General features: G+C 53.7%; 3 long non-coding RNA genes across 7 annotated transcripts; 1 reads left to right on the top strand and 2 right to left on the bottom strand.

Annotated features, from left to right (window-relative positions):
* Window positions 1-12,242: 12,242 nt before the first annotated feature.
* Window positions 12,243-14,815, bottom strand: LOC140844522 (uncharacterized). Its single transcript, XR_012122971.1, has 3 exons — window positions 14,625-14,815; window positions 14,170-14,243; window positions 12,243-13,663 (listed from the first exon to the last, which is right to left on the bottom strand). It is a non-coding gene; the product is annotated as an uncharacterized lncRNA (long non-coding RNA).
* Window positions 14,816-15,425: 610 nt separating this feature from the next.
* Window positions 15,426-17,674, top strand: LOC140844523 (uncharacterized). Its single transcript, XR_012122972.1, has 2 exons — window positions 15,426-16,041; window positions 16,189-17,674. It is a non-coding gene; the product is annotated as an uncharacterized lncRNA (long non-coding RNA).
* On the bottom strand, window positions 17,627-27,887 carry LOC140844521 (uncharacterized). 5 transcript variants are annotated; one of them, XR_012122969.1, is made up of 5 exons: window positions 25,978-27,887; window positions 25,218-25,430; window positions 21,210-24,921; window positions 19,682-20,900; window positions 17,627-19,151 (listed from the first exon to the last, which is right to left on the bottom strand). It is a non-coding gene; the product is annotated as an uncharacterized lncRNA (long non-coding RNA). The 5 variants fall into 5 exon arrangements; XR_012122970.1 differs by having other exon boundaries at window positions 26,008-27,887; XR_012122968.1 differs by having other exon boundaries at window positions 17,758-19,151; window positions 26,416-27,887.
* Window positions 27,888-27,980: the final 93 nt, after the last annotated feature.

The following is a 27,980-nucleotide window of genomic DNA, read 5'->3' as shown; positions in this document are numbered from 1 at the left end:
TTACAATAGCCAAGAAATGGAAGCAACGTAAGTGTCCATCGGTAGATGAATGGATAAAGAAGATGTGGTACATATGCACAATGGAATATTATTCAGCCATAAGAAGAAAACAAAACCTACAATTTGCAACAACATGGATGGAGTTGGAGGATATTATGCTCAGTGAAATAAGCCAAGAAGAGAAAGACAAATACCAAATGATTTCGCTCATCTCTGGAGTATAAGAACAAAGAAAAACTGAGGGAACAAAACAGCAGCAGAATCACAGAACCCAAGAATGGACTAACAGTTACCAAAGGGAAAGGGACTCGGGAGAATGGGAGGGTAGGGAAGGATAAGGGCGGGGAAGAAGAAAGGGGGCATTATGATTAGCATGTATAGTGTAGGGGGGGCACGGGGAGGGCTGTGCAACACAGAGAAGACAAGTAGTGATTCTACAGCATCTTGCTACGCTGATGGACAGTGACTGTAATGGGGTTTGTCGGGGGGACTTGGTGAAGGGGAGAGCCTAGTAAACATAATGTTCTTCATGCAATTGTAGATTAATGATAACAACAACAAAAAATCTCCCATGTCCCTGGGCAGAGCTTCCCCTTAACCATTATAGGAATAAATGTGTCTGGCACATTCTTGATAAACTTCCAAGAAGTGTGAGGGAGCAGAGGCCCTTTCCTCTGTCTCAGCCTTTCCCTTTCGGCTTCTGCTTCCATTAATGGACATCACATGTTCTAGAAGCTGTTTGAACAGAGACAGATCTGGTGTGCCAGGCGCCCTCGCCGGAGAAGGCAGAGCGAGGAGGGGAGTCTTCCTGCCTCCCTCGGTGCTCGGGTACCCTAGGATTTCTCTGGGACTCTGTGTAATGTTTCCTCTTTATAGACAGGTCCCGTGTTGAGGGTGTGTGTGTGCATGTGCGTGTGTGTGAGAGAGAGAGAGAGAGGTCGAGACAAAGAAGGAACCCTCCAAAAAGCGGGTGTGAACATTTACCCTGGGAGTAGTCAGAGGGGTTTTCTTCCAAAAGGAGTTTCTGAGCTCCTGTTCTTCAGAAAACTCCAGTCATAACTGAATTAGGATTTTCACACCACTGCAAATTAACTGCAGCCTCCCCCTGGCCCCCCACCAGCTGGGGAGCACATGAGCCAGGTTTATAGTCTTGGGGTTCTGATAACACTTCTTGGGTCCAGCAATGGTCTCCCAAAGACCTGGAAGAACTTCCCAGGTATCATCAGACTGACCTTTCCAATCTCCCCCTGCTGGAGGGGAGAGGCAGAGACCAGTTTCCTAGAGCAGGGAAACCAGAGGCCATTTGAAAAAAACCAGGCCAGGAAGCCAACGAGCATTTGAATTCCAACGGCTGCCTGCCCTCCCTTCTAGAGGCCCCCGTTTCTGCCACATTCCTCCATCCTCCTATCGTGGCGCTGGTTGGTAGAGGGGCTGCAGCTCCCTGCTGGTCGGTGACCCCTTGTGCAACTTTGTGGTGGGGGGGGGGGGCAGGCAGGAGGGCAGGGGAGGAAAGAATGAGTTGTCATTCCTTCCTGCTGCTTTTCTAGTCTCCAAGCACCTCTCCCCTCAACCTTTTGGGAGCCTTTGTCCTGATCTTTTACCCTTCCTTTGGGGTTAGCTGTAGATAGCCAGGCTCAGAGCCCTCAGTGACACCAGGCCTGTGACTGCGGAGTTGCTACCTTTCTTGATTTCAGGGTTTTGTGCCTTTGATGGGATAACCTCTGAGGTATTCTCAGGGGGCAACTGGAGTGAGCCTGCCTGGCAGCTCAGCTCAGGCCCTGGTACAAGCAAGGCATGTTTATGGGATATTAAAAATAGATTGCAAACGAACACATTACTCTCTCTTTCTGCTCCTTTGCTCTGATCCCTCACCTCCAGGGGGCCCTTGAGACAGGGGCTTGATTTGCCCAGATGCCCTACCACTCCAGGGCCTCCCCAGCTCCCTATTATAGGACACCTGCCCTCCCTGTTCCAGATTGTTCTAGGTTCTTCTCACCTTCTCTCCTCACCAAAGAGCGTCCCTGGCAGGGAAGCTGACAAAGCAATGAACAGTCTGGGCAGCTCATTAAATGCTGGAGCTGAGAGGTGCTACATCTTTCCCGACCAGTCAAGGGTAACCTCCTGTAGGTCATTCAACAGGGATGACCTGTCCCAGGTTCTGAGGTAGGAGCTTAACCCCCAGCACCTGCAGTCCTGAACAAGCCACCCTCTAACCAGCCTGCCACATGCCCATCCCTCCCTATCCCTTAGGCAGTCATTTGCAAACACACCATGTGCTTAGCCTTCTCAGGTTTCCGCCCCAAGGATCACATCTCTTGGCAAATCACCCAAGGCTGAGTAATTCCTGGGCAGAGGCCAGGATGGAGTGCCACGGGGATAACCAGAGGGACAGGAAGACATCACCCTCTCCTTGGGGAGCACACAGGAATTGTGCACAAGTGTGGTGGAGGGGAGAAACAGAGAGCAAGACACACAGGCCCAACCTTTGGCAACCTCCCTTGCATTTGTGCGATGGTGGAATGGCAGCAGGTGGAGGGAGAGGGCGGGAGGAACCTCAGTCCAGAGGAATTAGCCAGGGAAGGGCTCTCAGCAAGCTCTGGACAATGGTGCTTGGCAGAAAGAGAGGGATCCAGATTCAGGGCAGATTAAATGACCCCAGAACAAAGCTGAAAGGCAGCAACGGAAGGGCTAGAATAGAGTCCTTGGATGTATACCAGGCCACGATGTAAATACAGCATCAGAATTTTCTCTCCCTACACCCCACCTAGGAGAAGAATGATGAGGCCTGAAGGCTTCACATTCCAGGAAAGGGCACTGGTGCCCGGTACCTGGTCAGGTGTGCACGTGTACACACATGTGCTAGACAATCAAATGCATGGGGCTTTCTGTGGTGGGGCTGGTGGGTGGGGGCCGTGGAGGGGGAAAGCTAGATACATGCATGGGCTGCAGGAACGAAGGGGAGCTGCGTGTGAGGCACAAGGTGAGGGCGAGCTGGGCAGCGACAGCCTGTGAACTCATTCTGCTCACTCCTGAGGGCGGCCATCAGGGGTCACGGCCTGCAGATGTGGAAGGCTCCCTGCTTTTTAAAGAAGAACGTATGGGTGGTCACACAGAAGGGGGGCAAGCCTGTGCCTCTGCAGCCCTCTGCCCCGCAAACCCCCCTCTCCTGGCTTCTCCTCCAGACCCAGCCTGGGCCCTGTGTGCCCTCACGGTACATTCACCCCTGCCATGCTCTCCACTTGTGCCGTGCTCCCCCCACCCAGCACCTGCATGCACCCCCAGGTCTGCCCTGCCCAGAACACCAGGGCAGGATGCCTGATGTACTTTTTGGCCTTAGCACCCAGCAAGAGTGAAGCCCCAGCCCCACAGCCTGCGGGCTTTCTGATGTGAAGCTGGTCCCCACCACTCCCCAAAACCTATGTCACTGGTGGGCTGAGCTCTGAGGAGCCCCTTGCCGGCATCAGCCCCCCACTATCCTCAGCAAGGCCCCTTTCTCTCTCTGCTGGGCCCCAGTGTCCACCCTCCCCGTGACTCCCCCTCCCAGTATCTCTCCCTCTCCCGGCCTTGTGACTCCTCAGGCTGCTGGCCAGCTGCCCTTGCCTCCCACACTGCCTGCCCTGGGCCTCCACCACCGCGCCGCTGGTCCCCTGCCCCTGCCCTGTGTGTGGAACAGAGGACTCGGGGAGTGCGGCGGCGGGTGACAGGCAGCTGCTCCGGGACACATTCTGCTGAGAGCTTGCCCGAGTTTTGCTCATTCCTTTCTCAAACATTGCTGGACTGGGCTCAACACAGGAAATCCACCAAGGAATAAAATACATGTATGATTCCTGCTGCCCCAGAGCTTTCAGTAGAGGGGAACAGACAGATACTTAAAAGTAAGTCTTTAAAAAAGAAATACACTACTCAAAAGTGTGGTGAGAAACTGTGACGTGAGCACATCCCGTCCCTACCCGCAGGGGCACCTACAGTCTGTCGGCCGCTCCCATCCCCCCACCCCTGGCCCAGGCCCGCCAGCTAGCACGAGGTCACTGCAGGGGCCACTCGTCTGGTCTCCCTCCTCCCACTATTCTCTCTCCTCAGTCTATTTTCAACCCAGCAGCCAGAGGGGGCCTTTACGAGTTTATGGCAGCTCTCATCACCCCTCTGCTCAGAGCACTGCAGCCGCTTCCCATCTCAGAGTGAAGGACAAAGACATCACCGCGGCCCACGGCCCTGCGGGACGGCTGGCCTCTTGCCTCTCTGAAAACATCTCCTCCTACTTCCCCTCCGCCAGAGCCGCCAGGCTGTCCGTCTCCAGGTAGGAGCGGGATTTGCTTCTGGCTCTGGCTCATGTCATCATGGATTCAAGAGTCCACGCCCCCTTCCATTAATAATGCTTAATATTATCATCCCTTTTCACAAGCGAGGAAAAAGATGTTCAGTAAGTTTAAGACTAGGCTACAGTCCCATGATCAGGACATGTGACTATTAATTACAAATTGTATCTGCAATTGCATGATTGCAAATCCTGGGATAGACCCCCCTACCACTTCTTCTAGAAGATCATAAATGTCCACCAGCATAGGCCAGAAAATAGTAGTATTGGCAGCTCAAGTCCCTTCCACGATACCAAATCCCCTTGATTTTTGTCTGTTTAGATCGTGGTCTGGGTCCTTTCAGCCTAAGGTCATTTTAAACTGATCTCAGAAAGTTGGACAAGAAATGTATTTTTTTCCTTCCTTCAAATTCTAATGAGACCCACAACGTAACGGCAATTTTTTCATCCCCATAATTCACCCATAAATGAGATGAGAGTGGCACCCAGCAGGTCTGAAATCACAGCTGCCCCCACCTCCTGCTGCGGCCGGATTCAGGAGAAGCCGCCGAAAGCACTCACTGTATCACCAGTGGAACCGTCACAGGAGAGCAGAGGAAAGCCCACAGACAAGATTCCCCTGGAGAATCAGGAGGCTCAGGGCACCATCGCCCACTCATGTGGACCAGCTCACACTTTGGGGTGAGAAGAAATGGGCAAGAGGGTCCTGGAGAACTTTCTCCAGCATGGAGATGAACACCAGCATTACTGTCTCCAGGACAGACCTGAGACTGGATCAAGAGTGGACCCCAAGTCTTTGGGCTCCCCCTTCTGTGGACTCACCCTACTGGCACCCTGTCTGGTGGTTCCTGATTGTGTTTCTCCAGAGTCACACATCAGCCACCAGGCAGTAAAGCCCTTTCCTGCCTTGGGCATTAATGAGATCCAGCCAGCTCCTGTCAATCTTCCAGGAGCAAGCATCTAACTACCTAGGCCGACAGGTGGCCCCTGGGATGTGGTCGATAGTGGAGCCCAGGGACTGCCTGGGGCATCGTCCAGAATTAATTGTAGGAGGATGAGAGGCATCCCTCCCTCCATTTCTTGTTCTGTCTTTTCTGGTTTCTAGAAGGCAGAACTGTAGCGGGAACTGGACAGGGTTGCAGTTAAGCAGACCTAGATTTCTCATTTTGTAAACAGAGATGCCCAAGTTTTAAGGGGTGAAGATGTTTGTCTGCCTGGCTCCATTCCCAGCCCTGCCACTATGTCAGTCAGAGCTCAGTCTGTGATCTGAACTCACGTCACCTCTCAAAGGTGCAGCTTCCCTCTCTGCAAAATGGGGATAGGACAGTTGTGGATTAAAGATGCCCATAAATGTAGAGCCCAGGTGGCATCTGGCACTGAGTCAGGGAACTTGGTTACTATCCTGGTAAAGGTCTTCACGGTGGGTGGGGGGGGTCAGCTCCAGTGCACAGTGCAATATGTGGCAGAGGTCAAAGAAATATCTATTTAAAACAGTAAGACCTCCCTGGTGGCTTTTCAATGCCTTGTGTGTCACCAAACAGTCTTATAAAGGAAGAACTCTTCCTTTATAGTGACTATGTCCTCCTGGACTCGGTGGTTATTTCCTTATTTTGCTCTATTATTTGTGTTGAGAACATCTATACTTTTCATGGCATTTTAACACTTTATGGCTCAAGTTCTGGCTGGGTGGCTATCCCCGACCGTTCTTGATGAACCAGCACCAGTAAAGAGAAGTCAGCAGTGACTATCAGGTGCGGCTCCCTCTGTGTCTGCACCTGCTACCCTACTCTCCACCTCCACCCGGAGGGGCGGGGCACGGCTTTGCTGCCCGTGTAATGACCAGGCACTGACATTAGGGCAGGGAACGGTCACTCTATCAACCCAGTGCCCGGGCCCTCGGCTTTGAGCCCATGACCGAACTTGCTCCTGACAAGCGGCTCCTCCCCTGGCTGTCATTCCAGGGGGTCCCAGTCCCATTCTGAGTCTCACTGCTCCCTTTCATTGGACCCTCCCCCTCCCTGCTTTCTGGGCTCATTACCCTGGGCCCGTCTTTGAGTCACCACACTTACAGAGGCATCTTCAAACGCTCCCTCTTAAAACCAAGTAGTGGTGGGGGAAAACCGTTCGTCTCCCCAGTGAGAGTCAGGTAAAGCGTGTGGAGCTTGGACGGGGGCGGGAGGGAGCAGACAGTTATCCGCTATGTGAATGCCAAGCACTGTTCTCAACTCAAAAACAGAACAGAATCTCTCTCGGTCATGGGGCTTACATTTCAAGATGGGGAGAGAGCCAATAAATAAATGCATGGACTGGCTTAGGTCCGTACTGCTAAGCGTTCACCACTATGCATTGGCTCGTAAGGAGGGTGGAGTGTCAACCAAGTGACAAAGGGTCAGGCACGCAGAGGCAACACCCGACAGTGGGGACTGTGCCCCATCAGAGCCCCCTGAAGGTAGGAACGTGCTCTCCAGTCCCAGGGGTAGGGGGGTGGAGGGGTCTTGTCCTCAGGGTTTCTTAAGCAAGATACTGCCAGCCTCCTTTCGTCCAAGGCCTTGAAGTACCCAGCAAGTGCCAGCCCAGCTCCCCGCCCGGCCTCAGTCCGCCCTGCCTGCAGTGCCCTGCACTGGCCTGGCTCCCTGGGGCCGAGCTGCTCAACAGGGATGGAGTTTCAGCCTGATCTCTGCCACCAGCTGCGTGTGGCCAGCCTGCTGGGAATTCGGGGAGTTGGTGCCAGAGGGAGGACAGCTGATCCCAGGCAAGAAGCCACACTGCCCTTGGAATGGAGGCAGGGGGATTGCCTCAGAGGGTCTCAGGCCCAGGGCCTGGGTCTCAGCTGGCCAATGGGAGTGCAGGTTCTTGGGATCACATTCTGTCCCCAGTCTGGGCCTCAATCTGTGCCTTGGGTAAATCAGCCCACAAGCATCACGCTTCCCGTAGGTGCATCAACAGGCTCAGGCACCGGAGTTAGGAGTCCCTGGCCCTGCCCTTGGAGCCCCTGGTCTGACACAGGAAACATAGCCGCTGCCTGTGGGGAGTGCCAGCCTAATGGGGAGACAGTTCCTGGCTTCGATCTGTTTCCACTCCAATCTAACCAACGTAAAGCACCAACACAATCTTTCTAAACACAAATACATTATTTTTCTGCCTTAAAACCTCTCATGGCTCCTCATTCACTCCAAAATAAATACCAAACTATTGCAAGGCACAAAGGCACTTTCCAATCTCCCTGGGTGGGAAGCCCACGGGGTGGGTGGGGCGGCCCCTTCATAAAGGGCTCTTTCCTGCCCTGTCAAGGCATCTGACCGGCTGAGAAGCTCCGTTGCGCACTTACTGAACTTGTGTTTAGGACGCTGTTCTGCTTAAAGGGAGCGTTTCCTTGCAGGGTGGGGAGGAGACAAGAGTAGGGACCACTTCTGACCGCCTGCCAACCTTGGGGCCTGTGGGTTCAGGAGAAGCTGCCCTGGGATAAGGCTGCCGGGAGAGCAGAGCTTCGACCCGGACACAGTGGGCACCAGGAAAGGTGGCAAGGAGGAGGTGTGCTCCGGCCCTGGGCACAGAGGGGGACAGGTGTCCCCAGGACGGGACTGAGACATTAAGCTAAGGTGCATTAATGCTGTCACATGGATGTCACTCAGTATGGGGATCACAGGAGGGCAAGAAAGTCATTGTTCTAGACAAGGGGGAGAGTGAATTTGGAGACAAGAGCCCAGGGTTTACAAGTGGGAGAAAATAAGCCAGGAGTTCAGGCGGAGAGGGTGCTGGTTGGTGGAAAGCTGATGGAGGCTGCGAGGAGCCTAGATTTTGCACAAGCAGGCTCCCTGCACAGCAGGCCAGGGTCTGTTTCTAACACGAGATCTGACTCAGGCTGTCCTGTGGGGCAGCCAGTGTGCCTGAGATCAGACCCCCTCAAGTCCTCCAGGCCCTGGAGATCTGGCTTCCCTTCCAGACCACCTCCCTCTGGCCTCCCAGCTCCCCAGCTCCTCCCGCACTCGTTTCTCCACCTGAGAAAATGCAGCTCAGCTGTGTCCTCAGAGGTGCTCGGGGCAGTGACCCAACAGAGAGCTGCATCTGATGGCCCAGGGGTTAGCCGTTTTCTCAGTCCTGTGATCAACTGTGAACAGCGGAATCACACTGCATGGCATTTTGTATCCATGGATTGCAAATGTTGAGCAGTTAAACGTAAATATTTAAAATATCCTACTCATATGTATATCACCCTTTAAATAAATATACACCAGAAGTCTCAACAATTGCAAATGGCTAGACCCTTCTCAGCTTCTGATTGGCCCTGGCAGGTCTTTTGAGGATAAGGCTCACGACTAAAAGAATAGAGCCATAATGGCTACGTACGAAATGTTGGATTCTATCTAATTTGTAAATTCTGAATTCTGGGCCAGGAAGCGGGCTGCCTGCTTTACATCCCTCCTCCTCATTTACTAGCTGTGTAACCGTGGGGCCAGCCTTTACTCTTGCCTCAGCCTCCTTATCTGTGACATGGACACACATTTCTGCCTCACAGAGTTGTTATGTGGCTAAGTGAAACTGGAATTCGTGCTCCAGCTTCCAGGAGGGGTTCGGCCCCAACAGGCATCGGTCTATTAGGGCAGCATAGAACGTCCCAGGTCAGAGCTGGGCGACCCTTAGAGAGCATCTAACAGCAGCACAACAAAACAGCAGCACTTGACTCTTACGGAGCCCACGTCAGACTTTCTTCAGTCTTTAGCTATATTAACTCGCAAGTCAGCCTCTCCAGGCCTCAGCACCCATCTCTGAAAAGAAGGAAGTCAGATTAGAGCCACAGATTAGCATTAATGAGAGGAGCATGGCCTGCCAAGATGCTCATGGAGAGTTGGCCAGATTTGCTCTGGTGTGGGGGAGAAGCACCACTTACTAAGTCATACCAGGAAACTGTTCCCCATCGGACTGTCAGCTCCTGAGGGCCCTGCTGTCTGCTCCCCTTTGTGCCCCAGGACCCAGGACCCAGGACCCAAGGACCCAACACATAGCACCAGGCCCAGGACCCAACACAGGGCAGGTGCTCAACACATATTTCCTGCGCAAATGAAACACCAGCCTCTAACACCCAGTTAGAAACACAGAGGGGACACACAAATACATGTGCATGTGTGCAAGCGTGCACGTGCACACACATACACCGGAGTGTAGGAGGTCAGTCGCCTCCCCTCGCCGAGCTTGCCTACAGAAATGCCGATGTGCCAATGAGTACGTGTAAATGTTTAGCACCCTACCCCTAAGGGAAACATTAGCCCCGTTTCCCTTCTACCTCGCTTGAATCCTCATCAGACTTGCTTATTAGGGGTAACAAACCAGTTCTTGGTTCTTGAGAGCAGGTGGCTCCTCTAAAGCAGACAGGTGGCCTTACTGTCTTATCTTCTTCTGGGCCTCACCTGCCCACCACTCTCCTTAAGGAAATCTGATACCTGCCGTCCTGTCCCTGACTCCCACCTTCCATCCACACATCCTCAAAAATCCAACCAACTGCCTGGCCGCCTTCAGCCCCATTCAGACACCAGGTCACCCCTTTTACCCCGAGAAAGCTCACCTCCTGCCACAGGGCCCCCCGACTGTGTGACTCCCCAGCTCTCAGAGGGGTGCACCCCATGGCAGAGTCTCTGGCATCACACCTTGTCTACAGGGGCTGTGACCAGCTCCCAAAGTTTGTTCCTGTTGGTACCACTTTGGGGTGTGATTCCCAAGAGGGCACGGGCTTTATGTAACAATGTGAGAATATCAAGGGACGCAAGGGACAAGCTTAGCTGAAAAAGTAGGGCTTTTGGTGATGAGAACACCCCCATTTAAAAGCGGCAACATGAGGCAAACCTAATTACGCCAAGCCGGTTATGAGCTGAAAGCTCTGCAAGAGGGGCTGGATGGGCCGGTGCCACGGGACCCTCCTGTCGCCGACCTCCTCAGAGGCGAGGGCACTAGCCCTGGGGGGCCCGGCCCTGCCAAGCCTGGGCTAGAGGAGGAGGAGGGGGGTGGGGTGAGTGGGGGGTGCCGAGGGAGCCCGCAGAGTGTGCAGCGACCTACGTCTCCTCCCAGCGCTCCGGCCCACCCGCAGTCCAGGCAGAGCCCCTGGCAGCAAACACAGCTGCTGAAAGCGGGGAGGAGGGAGCAGGTGGGAGGCTGAAGGCCGGCTGTGTGCCAGCTAAGTGGGCACTGAACACCTGGCTGCCCACCCAGGGTGGGGGGCTGGGCAGAGATGGAGATGCTGGGATGCTCGCTTTGTACCCAGAAGGGGGTAGGCAGTGGGCACGAGATCAGCCCGGGGGGGACATTCCCTGGCTGGCTGATCATACACCTGGGTGCACAGGCATCCCCTCCAGACAACTCCAGGATACTGGGAGGAGAGAATTTCAGTGAGTCCTGGCTGGGTTGTTCTGTCCTGGCTCTGATTTTTCAGATGCCGTTAGGCTTAGAACATGAAATAATGAAGGCTAAAAATGGACTAGCTGTCTAGAATAAGGACCGTAGGACTGGCACTTGTTACATCTGGATAAATAGCATGGTCCAAGCAGTTGAGAGGGACCCCATCTGGCTCTTCCTGCCTGCACTCCTATCAGTTGAGAAGCTGGAGGCAGCAGGAACCTGCATCTATAGGATGAAACAGCAGGTGGGGGCAGGCGGGGGTGGCTGCAGGTGCTAGGGGGAGGCCAGGAGGCCCTGGCCTGGGGTCCAGGGCAGTGAGTCCTGTTGGGATCGGCTGAAGTGACACAAGCTGCTGTTTGACGCTGAGAAGAACTAGGATTCTCCCCTAAAGTGGGAATGAACCCCAGAGAAGGGAATTCATTTCCTTCCTCATCTCCTCCAACTGAGACCACATCCCTCTAGCCTCCAACCAAACAGATCTCTTGCCCACTTATCACTGACCTTGTACCAAATCTGGCTTACCTCAGATGGGAGGTCTAGAGGGCAAGATGGCTTAACACAGGACCCCTACGTTCCTGTGGGGGTCCTGCTTTCCTCTCCCTCCTCAGCTGGGACCTGCAGGCAGGGAGGTTGGAGGGAGACGGGCAGTGTGAGCCTGAAGCGCCTTCATGTGTGACAGAGAGGAGACTAAGTCAGCGATAGCTGCTGTGATGAGGAAGATGAAGATGGCGACAAAGAAAACCACTCCAGGGTGGGGGGTCACGCACAGGGGCTGAACGGCTGTACTGGGGTGGGGGATGGGACAGAGGACCCTGCAGCCCATGCCTCGGGCTGCGGCCAGCTGGGTTCCCCTCCACTGGCAAATGCTCCGCCAGTACAGTCTGCCCCGTGCCTCCCTGCCACACAGTGGCTGGTGTGCCGGGACCGGCCCAGAATGCAGTTGGCATGCTGTGGCATTCCAGCACGCTGGGGCGCAGTGGCTGGGCTGTAGAGGGGACAGCTTGGGCCAGAAGTGCCAGTGGGTGGGCAGTTGTGAAACGGAAGTATCAGTTGGAGGAACCTGCTCTGTCATGTGCAATTCCATACTGCTGGAAGGGCCCTTTGGGCAGCGCAGGGAGTCTCCAAAATGGGCCAACCGCACGAGAGGTGGGCCTCCTGGAGAAACCATTCAAGACACCTCCACATACACACACTCGTCCAATTCATGGCCCCCATCCTCATCAGCCACGATGGAGGGGTGCAATGGGAGGGAGTCAGGGGAGACAGTGGCTGTGCTGGATGGAGAGGATGGAAAGCATTCTTGTCCACCTGACACTATAATTCACTGGCTTCAGACGGGGCAGAGAGATTTATGAGGACCCCATCAGCCTGGGTCGAGAGCTCAAGTGCAGCCAAGTCAGGGATTCTCCCCTGCAGACCTGGTGATCAGAAGGATTCCAGCTTGGCTGAGGGTGGGAGGCAGAGGGCTGCTGGGCCTTTCTAGAAAATCTGGGTGTCAGGGGAGGAGCCAGGTGTCGCAGAGAAAGTCCCTGGAAAATTGACATTCCAAAGTCAAGGGCCAGGCTGTTAAATAGCTGGAAGCACCCTGAATGCCGGGGATTTGACTTCCTGAGGTTTGGGAAGCTGTACCTCACCATGTGAGCGGTCATCAGGCCTGGGGGGTCCCACCGTGGGCCAGGTCACCAGCACACCCAATAAGCTCAGCCCTGTGATTCCCTTTACCTGGGGGGAGGGGAGTACAACGGGCAGCATTCTGCTCCCTCTGTCCCTGGGAAATTGATTTTGCTGGACCGGGAACTGCAGGAAACCGGTCGGTGTCATTAGCTGGGGTTAGACAAGCTCTCAGGGGCCGCACCTCGACCTGGTGCCCACCCCAGGTACCGGCTGATGGCCTGAGGGCGCGGGAGGGGTGGGGCCAGAACACGGCAGGTGAGACAAGAGCTGAGCCTCGGCCCTCCCGCCGTGGCCCCACACCAGGCGGGGAGGAGGAAGGGGGGGACTCAGAGACCTGGGGAGGTCACCTGCCTCTCTGCTTTCCTCAGTCTCTACTTGGACTTTTGTTTCCCCAAATAAAGGTCGCAGAGCCCCTCACATGGGCCCTGCTCTGGTCAAGGAACCCTGTCCCATTCTTCCTTCTGGAGGCACTCCCAGTTTCCCCGGGGATCCCCTACCCACTTCCCAGGGGCTGCACTCACACTGCCTCCACATTCCGGTAGAAAATCCCAAAGCCCTGCTTGCTGGCAGCTCTGAGACAAGCTTGCCCACCGGGGGAGAGGGAAGGGCATCGTGCTCCACCCGCGGCAAGCAGGAGGGCCCACTTCCCTTTCTCCCATCTCCTCCAGGGAGGCCTCTCGAGAGGTCCTCCATCCCTGGGGTGGAGGAGGTCCCAGGAGGAGGCAGCATGCCGGACCTCGAGCAGAAGCGCATCACCTGGGCGCTGCGGCAGGGGGAGGCCCGGGAGGAGGGCTGCCGATAGGGGAAAGAGTCCCACACCCCAAGCTGCCCAGTGCGTGCAGCCTTCCCAACCTGGCTCCCTGTCCCTAAGTCCATCACCAGGCCACACGCTGCCTCCTGTTACTGGGGGGGCGCCTGAGGAGTAGAGGAGTAGAGAGTGAGGATACGCTATGGTCTGCTGATTCGAGAAACATCCAGGAACCAGGATGGGGAAAAGTTGGGCTGGAGTAGGAAAGGCCGTGAGTTTCTTGGCATCGCGTCTCTTCCCCCCGAGCAGCTGCTGCGAAGGCACTGCCCACACGGAGCTGACCTGGCCTCCTCCCAGCCCTGCCTGCAGACACCCACACCCCCTTCGGCTCTCAGGCTGGGCTTAGGAAGCCCGTTCCAGAAGGCCACATGAGAAAAGTGCTCAGGAAAGTGGTGGTGACATAAGCTCATGGAGGAGAGGGTACGAACTGAAGTCCTCTCCCCAACACAGGTCCCCAAGAAACTTCAGTTTCCAACATTCTGGGAGAAGAAAGTAATGGTACTTTAATCTTCTAAATCTAACTCTAAGTTCCCCCTCATGAGAAATTTTGTCTGTCGTCGCTGGGGAGGTTCCCTGGGTCCCTCCACCGAGACATTCCTGATGTGAGCCGCAGGGGTCCCATGAGGGTGAGCAGCTCCCTGGCTTCCACGCAAACATGGAGCATGGGGTCTCTTCTAAGACTGAGCCCTGTGTCAGCACCAGCTCCCCTGGGCACCAAACAGCCACTGCTTGCCCAGGCTGTCATCCCTGCTGGAGGGGGGATGTGAACCCACAGAAGACTCCTCCCCATCCCAGCCTTGGGAGAGTCCTACAGCCTCCTTACCCCACCCATTTGAGAAGAAATGCCCCTCTCCCCACAGCAAGCCCTGCTTGCCTCCCTCCCACCACGGGCAGCTGGGCTGCATCTCCTCCTCAAGGATCCCAGGCTCTACAATACAAATGCCAGGTGAGGCCCTCTTCAGGGGACCTGGCAGCAGCTGCTCACCACCTGGCATCGGGAATCCTTGAGTCAGGGGGACCGAATCCTGGCACCGTCCTTGGAGTAGACAGCTGAGATACCTAAGGTGGAAAAAATGTCATAAATCAAAACATCAATGAAGTATCCTTTCACTGCTCCCCAATTTGTCAATCTCCCTGCCTGCCTCTTCTCCTGCAGGGAGAAATGCCATACTTCACGCTGTGGTCCAAGGGGAGCCTAGACCCCAGGTGCACTGGCAGTGCACCAAAGGGGACGTCAGTAACTCCACCAAGTACCAGATATCCTCCACCTCGGGAAGCAAGGGGCAGTTGCTGCAGGTGAGAACTAAACCTTTTTACCTGACTGGCATCTACTAATCTCTTTCTGCCCCCTTGAAGGTCACCTTGGTGGCCTCCAATCCCCAGAGGAGGATTGGAGATATCACCCAGAAATATTCCCAGTTGATGCTGAGTCCACTCAACTCGGTCCTGTGCTCCAGGTTGCCTGAGCCAGGTGTGTTTGCATGTGTGCTAATTTCCTGTTACTTCCCTCTGGCTGATGCCAATACTCGCTGAGCAGGCACAGCAGGAGGAAGCGATCGTGCAGATGCTGGCAGCTGAGACCAAGCACGCTGTGGGCTGTGGTGCACTGAGGATGGTGGCGCAGGTAACCGACTACGCCCGCTACCCAGGGTGAACCAGAGGCCCTCCTGCATGGAGCTTACACGCTCCCGAGAGAGCCACAAGCCAATGCTTGTAGCACTCCTCAGGCGGCACCGTAAGGAAGACACAGCGGGGGAGGGGATGGAGAGAAAGGAGGGGCACTGTGTCGGCTCGGGTGGTCGGGGCAGGCGAGAGGAGACGGCGACTGGGACCCACTGCGCCCCTCGCAGCGCCAGCTCCCGAATCTCCTCTGGCAGCGCGTCCCCGACAAGCGGCATGAAGCCGCCGCACGAATCTTCCAGGTCCTCCACGGGCCGCTTCAAGGTGCAGCGCACCCGGACGTCCTCTCGGGGTGGCGGACACCGAGGCCAGGGCGTCTGTCCCGGCTACTCTTCTCACGGCCCGCGGCGGTCGCCTCCCGCTGCGCAGCCGCCGCCGCCGCCGCCGCCGCCTTTTCCCCACTTTGAACTGTCGGCGGGAACGCTGGGAGCGGAAGGGCGGGTTCCCACGGGGGGAGGAGCCCGCGTCCGGCCGGAAACTCACCCCGCGCAGCCGCAGTGTCCCGGCTGAGACTCAACGAAGAGCGGGCGGCGACCGTGCTTGCGGCGGTGGGGGCGGAGGGCACAGGGAGGGTGGACTGTCGCTGCCGCCTCTCCGCGCCCGACTCTACGGCGCATGTGAGGGCGAGGCCGGCCGGCCGCCGTCCTTTCCCCTCACGGTATCTTTGCTTTCACATCCTCCCAGGCCCCTGTCTGGGGCCCTGCGTGACTTGCTCCTGACTCCCTGTGTAACCTCAGTGATACCGATTTTTCTCCCCGATCCTGAGGAGCGATCAGCCCTCTGTCTGGTCCACACATGTCCCCCAGCTTGCAGGCCGCAGGACAGATCAGTGAAAGAGGCTTCACTCGCCTTTTTTTTAATGGTATCATTAATATACAATCCCATGAGCAACGCCCTGGTTACTAGATTCCGCCCACCGTCAAGGCCCAACCACATACCCCATTACAGTCACTGTTCACTCGCCCCTTTTCCGGAGAAAAGGAAGCTGTCAGCTCTCCTGTCGCTCACTGTGAAAAGCCTTTGATTGATCTCTTCGTACAAGTCATGTGGGCTACGCTACAACACGTGGGCTGGAATAAAACTTGGCTACTCTGCTACCAATGCCCGTCAGGGAGACACAGGCTTGATTAAATGTTAAGATTCACGCACAGGAGTGGCGCCTGGTCCTTGAACTCACGTATGGTTCCTTTACACGATCCCCTGTAACACAGTCCTCCTAATTTTGTTTCCTGAACTGTCCATCAGGGGCCGTTCCTCATCTGTAAAGAGTCATCAGGCAGAGGACCGTCCAGCACTTCTCTCTGGAGATGTTTCCTTTTCTCAGTGCAGGGGAAATAAATCCTTACATTCACCCTCTGGTTGTGGGTATAGGGGCCACGCTGAGCCCTTACGAAACTCAAGGAAATATTTAAGCGGCCATGGACGACAAAGGGTTGGAGAGGAAGGAAGGGGGTGGTGACTCTGGCAAGAGAAACTGATCTGAGAAATGTGCCGTGTATGACAATGGAACTGCATGTTCCTTTAACAAATGCATTAAAAAGTCTTGTTTTCTGTGGCCAACTTTGTTTGAATACTTTAATTTTTTAAAAAAGGATGACTATGTACTTACCATCAAACTGTTTAGCTCACCTCATGTCACATTCAGTGGAAAGGAAAGGCTGGGGGCTCTGGGGGAACAAACTTGGACGGGCCCCCTGCCAGACGCCAGGCTGACCATGGTTTCCACCGGGCTGCCGCCTGCTGGGCTGTGACGTCACACAGGGCATGGAGCACCCGCCCTCCCTCCTCTCTCCTGCCCTCCGCCTTGTCCCCTTGCCTTTCCCTGAGGTCTGGCTTGGCACTGCTCAGAGAGAGAGAGCTTTAAAGGGTTTTGGTCCAGGACAGGGGTTCTGGATGTGAAACTTTTACTTTGTGCCAAGATCTAAAACGCTGACTCTTTTCCATCCCTATCCTAATGTCTCTGCACGGGCTTTGAATAAACTCCTGCAGGCCAAGCCCACATCAAGCTTTTCCGCTCCTCTCCATTCCGTATTCGTGGTTGCGCTCAAGAAGCTCCTCTGCGAGCAGTACTCACAGACCTGCTGGAGGTGCCCTCCGAGGAGACCGGGTTGGCCAGGGAGCATCCTGGCGCGTCCTTCTGGCTCTCACCCCAGAGGCGTCTCTGTGTGTCTGATCAGAAACTGCTCTCAGGGAGGAACTGACCCCGAGGCTGTCAGGGCCAGGTGGGACGAGCGCTAATAATAATAGCTACCACTGCTTGACACAATATGTTCCACAATATACATGCAGTATCTCACTTAATCCTCACACAACTTTAATCCCCATGTTACGGATGAGGAAGTGAAGAGCTTTGAAGTTTCCTGAAGGTCCCATGGGTGACCTCCCTAAAGTGGGAACCTATGCTTTTTAACGATAAGCATTCTGAGCCAGTGTGTTTACGTGTGTGCCTGTGTGTGTTTGTGATAAAATACAAATTACCATGAAATCTAACATTGTAACCATTTTAGAGTATATAACTCAAGTGTCCCTCAGTGTATTCACAATACTAGATAAACATCACCACTAACTGGTTCCAGGATTTTTCATCCCCCTAAAAGGAAATCTATGCCTATTAAGCAGTCATCCCCCATTCTCTCCCCCCTCTAGTCCTAGGTGACCACCACTCTCATGTCTGTCTCTATGGATTTGCCTCCGTTGTGTATGTCATATAAGTGGAATCATACAATATGTGGCTTTTTTTTTTTGAGAGGGCCTCTCTCATATTTATTGATCAAATGTTTGTTAACAACAATAAAATTTTGTATAAGGGAGTCAATGCTCAATGCACAATCATTAATCCATCTCAAGCCTAATTCTCGTCAGTCTCCAATCTTCTGAAGCATAACGAACAAGTTCTTACACGGTGAACGAATTCTTACATAGTGAATAAGTTCTTACATGGTGAACAGTACAAGGGCAGTCATCACAGAAACTTTCGGTTTTGATCACGCATTATGAACTATAAACAATCAGGTCAAATATGAATATTCGTTTGATTTTTATACTTGATTTATATGTGGATTCCACATTTCTCCCTTTATTATTATTATTTTTAATAAAATGCTGAAGTGGTAGGTAGATGCAAGATAAAGGTAGAAAATATAGTTTAGTGTTGTAAGAGAGCAAATGGAGATGATCAGGTGTGTGCCTGTAGACTATGTGCTAATCCAAGCTAGACAAGGGCATTAAAACATCCACAGATGCAGAAGATTTCTCTCAAAACACGGGGGGTGAGGTTCTAAGCCTCACCACTGTTGATCCCCAATTTCTCACCTGATGGCCCCCCTGCGACTGTGCCTGTCTTAGGTTGTTCCTCCCTTGAGGAATCTTACCCGTCTCTGGCTAACCAGTCATCTTCCGGGGCCATACAGGGAAATGCAAAGTTGGTAAGTGAGAGAGAAGCCATATTGTTTGAGAAGGTTAGCTTTTTACTTCTTTGCAGATTTATGCCCTGCGGCTTCTATGCCCAGCATTTGTCTTGAGGTATCTTTACCACTTGGAGGAATTATGATACTCGGTAAATTTGATATGAGGCACGAATTCTATTTAAGGGTTGTAATTAGAAAGGAAGAAGAAAAGCTATAGAGGTAGCAGACAGAAGAAAACATGGGAGGATTGATTATTTCTTTGACATATCTTCTTGTAGAGTAACTTAAGCATGTACAGGTTTTAAACTACTAATTAAATTGTGCACACACATTAACATAACAGGAATACAGTTACATAACCAAAGCAGATCTATAATTACCAGCCATCTCCAGTGAAGCCAAGAAAACCAGTTAGGCACCCTAGGCATTTGTGAAAATTTGTCTCTGATATGATGGATATTGTCCAACTGTACTTGAACAGTCTGAGAGAAATCAGACAAATTAAAACAACCCATTCCTGGGAACTGTTCACATCCCATATGTTCTTTTAACAGCAGATAGTCTGTAGTCGTAAGATTTTGGAGCGCTACAACTTGCACTTCTCCTAATTCTTGGTTGAGTTCCAACAGTATAGATCCAGTCAAATTTGTTGTTTTACTGAAAGCACAGGCCACCTTAGATATCTCCTTCATTCCAATGGCAAGTCCAGGAACAGGTGGGATGGATGCAGCTACAACTACAGCATCGCCTGGATCTTTGTTGAGGTTTTTTTGATGATCATCTTCTGGTATGAGTCTTCCAGAGAGTGCTGATGTTGGAAGTTCTTCTTCATATCGTATCTTAGTTCATTTTCTGGGAAGCCAAATTAGGCTTTGATCCTCTGTATAAACACAAACAGACCCTTTGCCCACACTTTGATATGCCCTTTACACCATTGTATAGAACTCATTGGAGGTCACCACACAGGAACTGCTTTTTTTTTTTTTAAGAGAAAGGAATATTATCAGAAAAGTGTACCTCCATAGCCGATCATCTGACACCCTTTAAGTGATCAAAATTAAGGATATTTAAAGCAGGCATTAATCGGTGATTTACAGTTAGTTTTATCCTATCAAGGAGTAATCCCCCTTTTCTTTCTTTTTTTTTTATCTTTAATCTACACTTACATGAAGAATATTATGTTTACTAGGCTCTCCCCTATACCAGGTCCCCCCTATAAACCACTTTACAGTCACTGTCCATCAGCATAGCAAAATATTGTAGAATCACTACTTGTCTTCTCTGTGTTGTACAGCCCTCCCCTTTCTCCCTCCCCCACCATGCATGCTTATCTTAATACCCCCTTTCTTCTCCCCCCCCTCTTATCCCTCCCTACCCACCCATCCTCCCCAGTCCCCTTCCCTTTGGTACCTGTTAGTCCATTTTTGGGTTCTGTAATTCTGCTGCTGTTTTGTTCCTTCAGTTTTTCCTTTGTTCTCATACTCCACAGATGAGTGAAATCATTTGGTATTTCTCTTTCTCCGCTTGGCTTATTTCACTGAGCATAATACCCTCCAGCTCCATCCATGTTGCTGCAAATGGTAGGATTTGCCCTCTTCTTATGGCTGAGTAGTATTCCATTGTGTATATGTACCACATCTTCTTTATCCATTCATCTACCGATGGACATTTAGGTTGCTTCCAATTCTTGGCTATTGTAAATAGTGCTGCGATAAACATAGGGGTGCATCTGTCTTTCTCAAACTTGATTGCTGCGTTCTTAGGGTAAATTCCTAGGAGTAGAATTCCTGGGTCAAATGGTAGGTCTGTTTTGAGCATTCTGAGGAACCTCCATACTGCTTTCCACAATGGTTGAACTAATTTACATTCCCACCAGCAGTGTAGGAGGGTTCCCCTTTCTCCACAGCCTCGCCAACATTTGTTGTTGTTTGTCTTTTGGATGGCAGCCATCCTTACTGGTGTGAGGTGATATCTCATTGTAGTTTTAATTTGCATTTCTCTGATAATTAGCAATGTGGAGCATCTTTTCATGTGTCTGTTGGCCATCTGTATTTCTTTTTTGGAGAACTGTCTGTTCAGTTCCTCTGCCCATTTTTTTAATTGGATTATTTGTCTTTTGTTTGTTGAGGCGTGTGAGCTCTTTATATATTTTGGACGTCAAGCCTTTATCAGATCTGTCATTTACAAATATATTCTCCCATACTGTACGGTTCCTTTTTGTTCTATTGATGGTGTCTTTTGCTGTACAGAAGCTTTTCAGCTTAATATAGTCCCACTTGTTCACTTTTGCTGTTGTTTTCCTTGCCTGGGGAGATATGTTCAAGAAGAGGTCACTCATGTTTATGAATACGTGGCTTTTTGTATCTGGCTTCTTTCACTTAGCATAATGTAGTCAAGGTTCATCCATTTTCGGCATGTGTCAGTACTTCATTTCTTTTTATGGCTGGGTAACATTGTACCGTGTGAATAGACCCTATTTTGTTTATCCATTCATCTGTCAGTGAACAGTTGCATGTATCTTCACAGCAAGATAGCCTTTGTTGTCAAGGAATGAATCTTTAGGGTGGGATTTCAGGCATAACATCAAACTGGAAGGTGAGGGAGTTGAGAGCAGACGTCTTTCTCAGATCTGTCGAGTAACAAATTAGAAATCACATGTTCTCTGACTAGCTCTATGGGACAGCAGTAAGGCAGGAGGTATAAGGGTACCCGCTCCCCAAAGGTGTCGAGGTTTCCAAAGCACTTCTGCTGGAGGGCATCTGGCAGGCTCCTGGAATGGAAGCTTACGGCTCAGGTTTATTTCCTGCGCTCCTCATTTCAGTGGGGGAGGAGGGAAGAATGTGGAGGGGTCTTAAAAGAATACGTAGGTTTCCATACACAGGCTGATGAAAGGAGAAACTGAGATGACTCCCCAGATAATTTAACCCCCATGTCCTACCGGCCACGGTCTGAAGCGGTCATCCTGGATTCTCTCCAGAACATATATATGCACATCGCATTATACAACTTGTGAAAATGCACTGATCTGATCCTCTTCAAGGTAGTTAAATCAGTCCGGTCTGGAAACATTTGGATGGCCCAAGCTTTCTCTGTAAGCAAAGTACTACAGCGGTTCAGAACAAACGCTTTAAACCTGCGTTCAAATACTGCCTCCACTACCACTACTTCCGTGAATTTAGGCAACTGATACAACCTCATTTTCTTCACCTATAACATGGGCTGGTAGCTACAATACCAAGCACAGTGCATTTGCATGATCATATGTGAAGAACATAACACAGCACCTCAGGAAAGCAATTTTTAATGTATTATTAAATAAGCTCAATATCATCGTTTACTGAGACTTTTTGAAAGGACTGGCTAAGGACCAAGACTGGGTTGTTTGATGGTTCCATCCTCACCCATCATCTTACGTGACTATAAACTTTTTCCATTTGCTGTATCTTTTTCATTTCGGGCTGGAAAAGAAAGGATCCACACAATTTTCCCTGTTGAAGACATTTCTACCTTGGTACCCACCTGAGGACATGGCAGGATGGGCCTGTCCTCTCTGGGGCAGCGGGTTGTTTGGGGGTGAGGATGGCGGCCCCGCCCTGAGGGCTCGGCTGAGGCGTGGAACAAAGGGGTTTGTGACAGTGACAGGTCATACCCTGAGGTGGGTATGGCAGGATGGGCCTGTCCTCTGTGGGGCAGTGGGATGTTTGGGGAGGAGGGTGGCGGCCCCACCCTGAGGGCTCGGCTGAGGCGTGGAACAAAGGGGTTTGTGACAGTGACAGGTCATAAAGGGCAGCAGAGTATAAATAGGGCTGCGCAGGGGGCTAGGCGAGGAGTTACTTCTCTCAGCTGGACTGTAGCTCACAGCATCTGAGGTTCTCAGAGGCAGAGGTGAGGTACAGCAGAGCGCGAGCGCACCGTACATCTCCACACACTTGCAGAGATTCCGGCTGGCATCCAGCACCTGCTAGCACTCCCACGGCCATCACCTACACCCCCGCCCCCACCTCTGCCTCCAGGAGGCACTGAGGCCGGGGGAGTTGGGCACTGCAGGGTGGGGTGCTGTTGAGAGACCTGCCAGGGAGCCACCCGTGCCCAGGAGCACCGCTGTTCCCTCGTCTGTCAGCGAAGGGAAGACCCAGGGAGCTGCCTGCCTAGCCAGCACTGCTTCCTGTGGTAACAGAATCATTAAAAGTGAGTCTGTGTTTCCGTGTTACACGGACCAGAGGAGCCCCAGGGTGGGCATGTTCAACACCGCCATGGGGCCACTGCAGCGACAACTGCGCCAGGGAGAATTTGACATGTTCAAGTCTGTCCCCGTGTTTGAGGGCGACTTTATACAGATCAGCAGATGGGGAACGCGGAACAGTGTGCACCGGTGCGACCCGATCACGACCGTGGGCATTGTAAACACCAACCCCTTCAACCCAATACCAGACATCATGCTGCTGGCACAACCTGTCCGTCACTGTGAATGGCATGTGGGGTGTGGCCAGGGCACCCAGGGAAAAGAGCAAAGAGATACAAAGACCTTAGAGGTCACCAGGCTCCTCCCCTTGAAGTTCGTAAAGATCTCCATTCACAACCGTGAAAAACAACAGCTGCGCGTGAAGCTTGCCACTGGCTGCTCCTACTACCTGCAGCTGTGTGCCCCTCCGGACAAGCAGGAAAAGATCTTTGGCTATTGGGAAGTATTAATTCACCTCCTGAGGCCGCCGGTGGAAGCTTACAGCAGTACGCATGCCGTTCCAGCCGGGGACAGGTTCATGTCCATGTTGAAGGAAATGGACAGGAGGAGCCCCAACGCAGCACATTTCCCAGGAACGGGAGGTCAGGGAGAGGTCAGCACTGGGAGCATCCATGTCCTGGAGGCGACTGCGGCCCTCTCTGCAGCCTCTGCCGCTGGGGAGCAGGCCCGACAGGACTTCCACAAAGGCATGACAGTCGCCAAGTCGGCCTCGGAACAGCTGAACACAGCCCTCGCAGGGGCAGCCACCGAGTGGCCTGGAGGACGCAAAACCAACGCGGCTGTTTCCGGGGATGCCAACACGTGCCCTCCAGAGTGCACTGCCAGTGGGTCCGCGGTCCTCTCCCGGGAGGACAGCGTGAGGACGGCGACTGCAGGAGCAGCACCTGCCAGCAACATCGGCAGAGAAGGAACTGGAGTGTCAGCTTCTCCGACTTCCGCTCCGACCTTGCGGAGGGAGCAGGCTGGGAGGCAGCCGTGCCTGTCTCCTGGCAGCACTGAGGCCCCCACAGGGAGAAGGGAGAGCACGCAGGAGAGCGCTCTCCAGAGCTCCCCACCCCGCACCCCCACCCCAGATGCCAGCTGCCAGAGGGCAGGTGGGGACAAGATACCCCACCAACCAGGGGACAGCACCTCAGGCAGCCTGAGAGCCCCCAGAGAGCAGGAGGAAGGCCGCCGCAGCTCCGTGCACAGCAGGCATGACACCACCTGCAAGGAGGTCAGCCCTGCCCGCGCCCCCACCGCTGAGGAGTCCAGAGCCTCTCACAAACTGGGTGGGACAAAAAGTGCACATTCCTGGCCTGAGATACATGGCAGGATCGGCTCGCTGTGGCACAACATCAAAGCCAGAGTGAGCGGCCGCACCCAGCCATAGAGAGGTGGACACCCTGGACAGGACCGGCTGGGAGACCATCACAAAGAGGACAGCCAGGGACTGCAGGTGGCTGGGAGCAGACCCTGGGCCAGAAGCCACAGGGAGGACCAGGGCTAGGGAGGGGACCAGGGCTCAGGACATACCCCTGCATGTTAAATAAAAGATAAATGAGAAATACACTGAGAATGTGGCATGCTGCCTTCTGTCTGAATTTCCAGGTCAGTAGCGGTGACCTCACAGAGGATGCCCTGAGGTCATCCGGGCTGCAGCCTGGGACCCCAGTGCCAGCCAGGGCAGCCCCCACCCCACACCCCTGCTCAGCAGAGCCCACAGGATGGCTCCATCTCGCCTCAAGCCCTTTCGGGCTTTGTTCCTCAAGGCCTTGGCTGAGAGTCAGACTGTGGCCTGGGAAGCTCCACCCCTCCACACACCATCTCCCTATTTTTAAAAACATTTCTTCCCTTGAGGGCCCATAAGTAGAGCAAGAACAGGACTCCTGCCCTTGGGCACCAGTGGGGAGGAGCGGAGGAGCAGCATCTGCTGGGAGGCAGAACTGGGAGGACTCTCATCTGGACTTAGCACTTCTGGGGCTCCCAGGTACACACCCTGCAGACACACGAGAATGCTTATAGTAAAAATAATAGCCAAACACTGGTTTCTGGAGGTACTTAGCCCCAGGATTTCCTTTCCCCAAACTGACAGAAGCACAGTACCTGACCCAAGATCCCACACGTGCTGACAGCACTGAGATGCGAACCCGGTTTGGCTCTGGGCTCTGAACTGCTCACCACGCAGCCTCTCCGTCTGCCCATACGCGACCGTGTTAGTCACAGCGTTCCCGAGGCTGAAGCCCCAGACTTTACCTCAAATGAGTCTGAGCCCCATTCTGGTCCGTGCTGTTTGATGGCTGCCGCCAGCGCCTTGCGCCCTGTCCAGCCATTCACTGAGGTTGTAGATCGCGAAGGAAACCCATGGCTTGAGGAACTGAGGAGGCTCGAGGCAGGCCTTCCTCACGGTGGAAACACAGCTGGCGAGCTGGATGGGCAGGACGGCAGCGTGGTTAGGGCAGAGTTCCATCTAATCAACAGTAATAATTACTGGGCGGATGCTGTTTAGAGTGAGATGTTATAGGCATTTTTGTGTTCATGACTGCCTTTAATCCTTAAAGCAACTGCACAGGCAGCTATTAGTCTCACTGTATGGGGGAAGCAGACCTAGAAAGGGTGAGTAACTCCCCAGAGGGTACAGCGGGTTCACCTCGTCCTTCTGCCAGGTCCTGGCACCTCTGCTCTAGTCTCCTTGGTCACCACCCTCCTGGCCCCTAAACCCACCTGAACAGAAATTCCTTCATGAGCCTTCTCAGGATCTTTCTTTGCTTCTGCTCCTGCCTCAGACCATCAGTGCCTCCAAAGCCAGCGCTGTGTCTCCTCGTTCTTTCTGGCCTCCCGTCTCCAACAGAGGGCCCCGTGTGAAGTTCTTCATAGAGTGGGCCCTTGGTAGATGCTCCAAGTTCATGGCTGTGGTTGCATGTGCAACTGGGGTTGCTGGAGGAAAGGCAGAAATGAGGGAACAGCCAGAACCCAAACCCAAAGGAGAGACCCTCTATCACTCCCCAAAACTCCTTGCTTGCAATATGCATAAAGTATGACCTTCGTAAACACCCCAGGAAAATGCCTGCCTGTGAGTGTTCAAGACCCAAGGTGAGCCGTCTGGGGTGGCTCGACAAAAGCTTGTGGACTGGGGGGAAGGAAGTGTCAGCTGGGACTCCCTGCACCAGACCAGGTGAACTGCACGTATCTGTGGCCACGGGGAGAGAAGGTACAAGGTGACAAGGCAGCGTTGAGGGCAGGCCTTTGAGTTCTGGCCATTTTGAGGGGATGGGAGGAATAAATAGAAGAGACGAGAAAGGAGCAGTCAGACTGAGAAGCTGACACCTGACTACTTTAGAGACAGACTCCCATATCTTAGAGCTGGGGTCAGGACATTATGGCCCCCCACCTGCCTGTTCTTGTCCGGCCTGTAAGCTAAGAAGGGTTTGTATAGTTTTGAATGGCTGAAGGAATTCAAAAGCAGAATAGTATTTCATGACACCTGAACATCCCACGAAATTCAAATCTTCACCTCTATGGATAAAGTTTTATTGGCTCGCAGCCAGGCTCATTCGCTGAAGTGTTGTCCATCACCGCTTCCTGCTACCATGACAGTCAAGGTGATAGAGATCACAAGGCCCAGAAAGCTTAAATATTAAGTATTTGGTCTTTTGCAGAACATTTTCAGCTGCCTGCCCTAGAGGAAAAGGGCCCTGGGCCACAGATCGGCCCCCATGTTGGAGAGGAAGCAGCCCGAGGGAAGTTCAGGCTGAGGGGCCGCATAGGAGCAGAAAGAGGCGGTCGGCTCCCAGGAGACTTCTGCCAAAGCCAGCTGCCCTGACTTTCTTAGGACAAAACTCCCCAGCACTGAACGTTCATCTTCCCAGCCCCCAACTAGCTGCCCAGGGAATCCTAAAGGGACCCAGACCCCAATACACACTCTCCGGCCCTGGAATCCCAGCTCCAACATCAGGAACTGTGTGGGCTTTCACAATTCCATAACCTCTAAGCCTCAGGATCTCCACCGGCACGATGGGGGTGTAACGCAGACCTTGGAGGCCTGTTGAGAGTTCTGTATGACGACAGAGTTAGCACAGTCTTTGGTGCACCGTGGCATTCTGCAATTTGTAGGCCTTGCTGTTAGCGTTGGCCACTCTGCCTGCAGCAGGCCTGCGAGAACAGGTGCACCTCCTAACGGGCCCACCAGGGGGCAGGAAGGCCCTGCTCCTGGCCGGGACTATGGCAGATGGAGCCAGTGTACAGGTTCCCTGCCTGGGGAGAGGCGCCCGCCTGCCCCTGCAGTTTACCACACAGCCTTTGATCAGCTCCTATTCTTCCCCCAGCCTGCTGTGGGCCAGACTGGTGCAGAGCTTCCAGCTGCGGGCAGGCCAGTCTTGTTCTTGTCCTTCCGGTGGCAGGCCAGGTCACTGGGGAAACGCTCCTTCTTTCTATCTGTGTGTCACCTCATGTCATCCTCCACTGACCCTGGAGGCAGGCAGAGCAAGTGGGTTAACACCCTCATGCCAGCAGGGAACTGAAGCTCAGAGAAGTCAGGTGTCTTGCCCAAGATCCCGGGGCTTGCGAGCAGGCTGCCTGGGATTGTAGCTTATATCATCTCTCCCAGTGCCAGGTTTGTCTCTCTCCTGGTCAGCAGGCTGTCCTTGATAACCACCCTCTCCCCGAAGTTCCACTTTCTGCCACTTTTCAGCATTCCTGCCCCTGCCCTCCTGGCTGAGGACACCGCAAACAACCCCTCCATCCCCGTGGAACTTGGAATGTGGACAGCTGCTGGGCTGTGTGTTTGCATGTGTGCTAATTTCCTGTTACTTCCCTCTGGCTGATGCCAATACTCGCTGAGCAGGCACAGCAGGAGGAAGCGATCGTGCAGATGCTGGCAGCTGAGACCAAGCACGCTGTGGGCTGTGGTGCACTGAGGATGGTGGCGCAGGTAACCGACTACGCCCGCTACCCAGGGTGAACCAGAGGCCCTCCTGCATGGAGCTTACACGCTCCCGAGAGAGCCACAAGCCAATGCTTGTAGCACTCCTCAGGCGGCACCGTAAGGAAGACACAGCGGGGGAGGGGATGGAGAGAAAGGAGGGGCACTGTGTCGGCTCGGGTGGTCGGGGCAGGCGAGAGGAGACGGCGACTGGGACCCACTGCGCCCCTCGCAGCGCCAGCTCCCGAATCTCCTCTGGCAGCGCGTCCCCGACAAGCGGCATGAAGCCGCCGCACGAATCTTCCAGGTCCTCCACGGGCCGCTTCAAGGTGCAGCGCACCCGGACGTCCTCTCGGGGTGGCGGACACCGAGGCCAGGGCGTCTGTCCCGGCTACTCTTCTCACGGCCCGCGGCGGTCGCCTCCCGCTGCCCAGCCGCCGCCGCCGCCCCGCCGCCGCCGCCGCCGCCGCCGCCGCCGCCCAGCCGCCGCCGCCGCCGCCGCCGCCCGCCTTTTCCCCACTTTGAACTGTCGGCGGGAACGCTGGGAGCGGAAGGGCGGGTTCCCA

This window comes from Manis javanica, chromosome 11, assembly GCF_040802235.1.
Source record: "Manis javanica isolate MJ-LG chromosome 11, MJ_LKY, whole genome shotgun sequence".
Lineage (NCBI taxonomy): Eukaryota > Metazoa > Chordata > Mammalia > Pholidota > Manidae > Manis > Manis javanica.
This window is presented reverse-complemented; position numbering and strand designations above follow the sequence as displayed.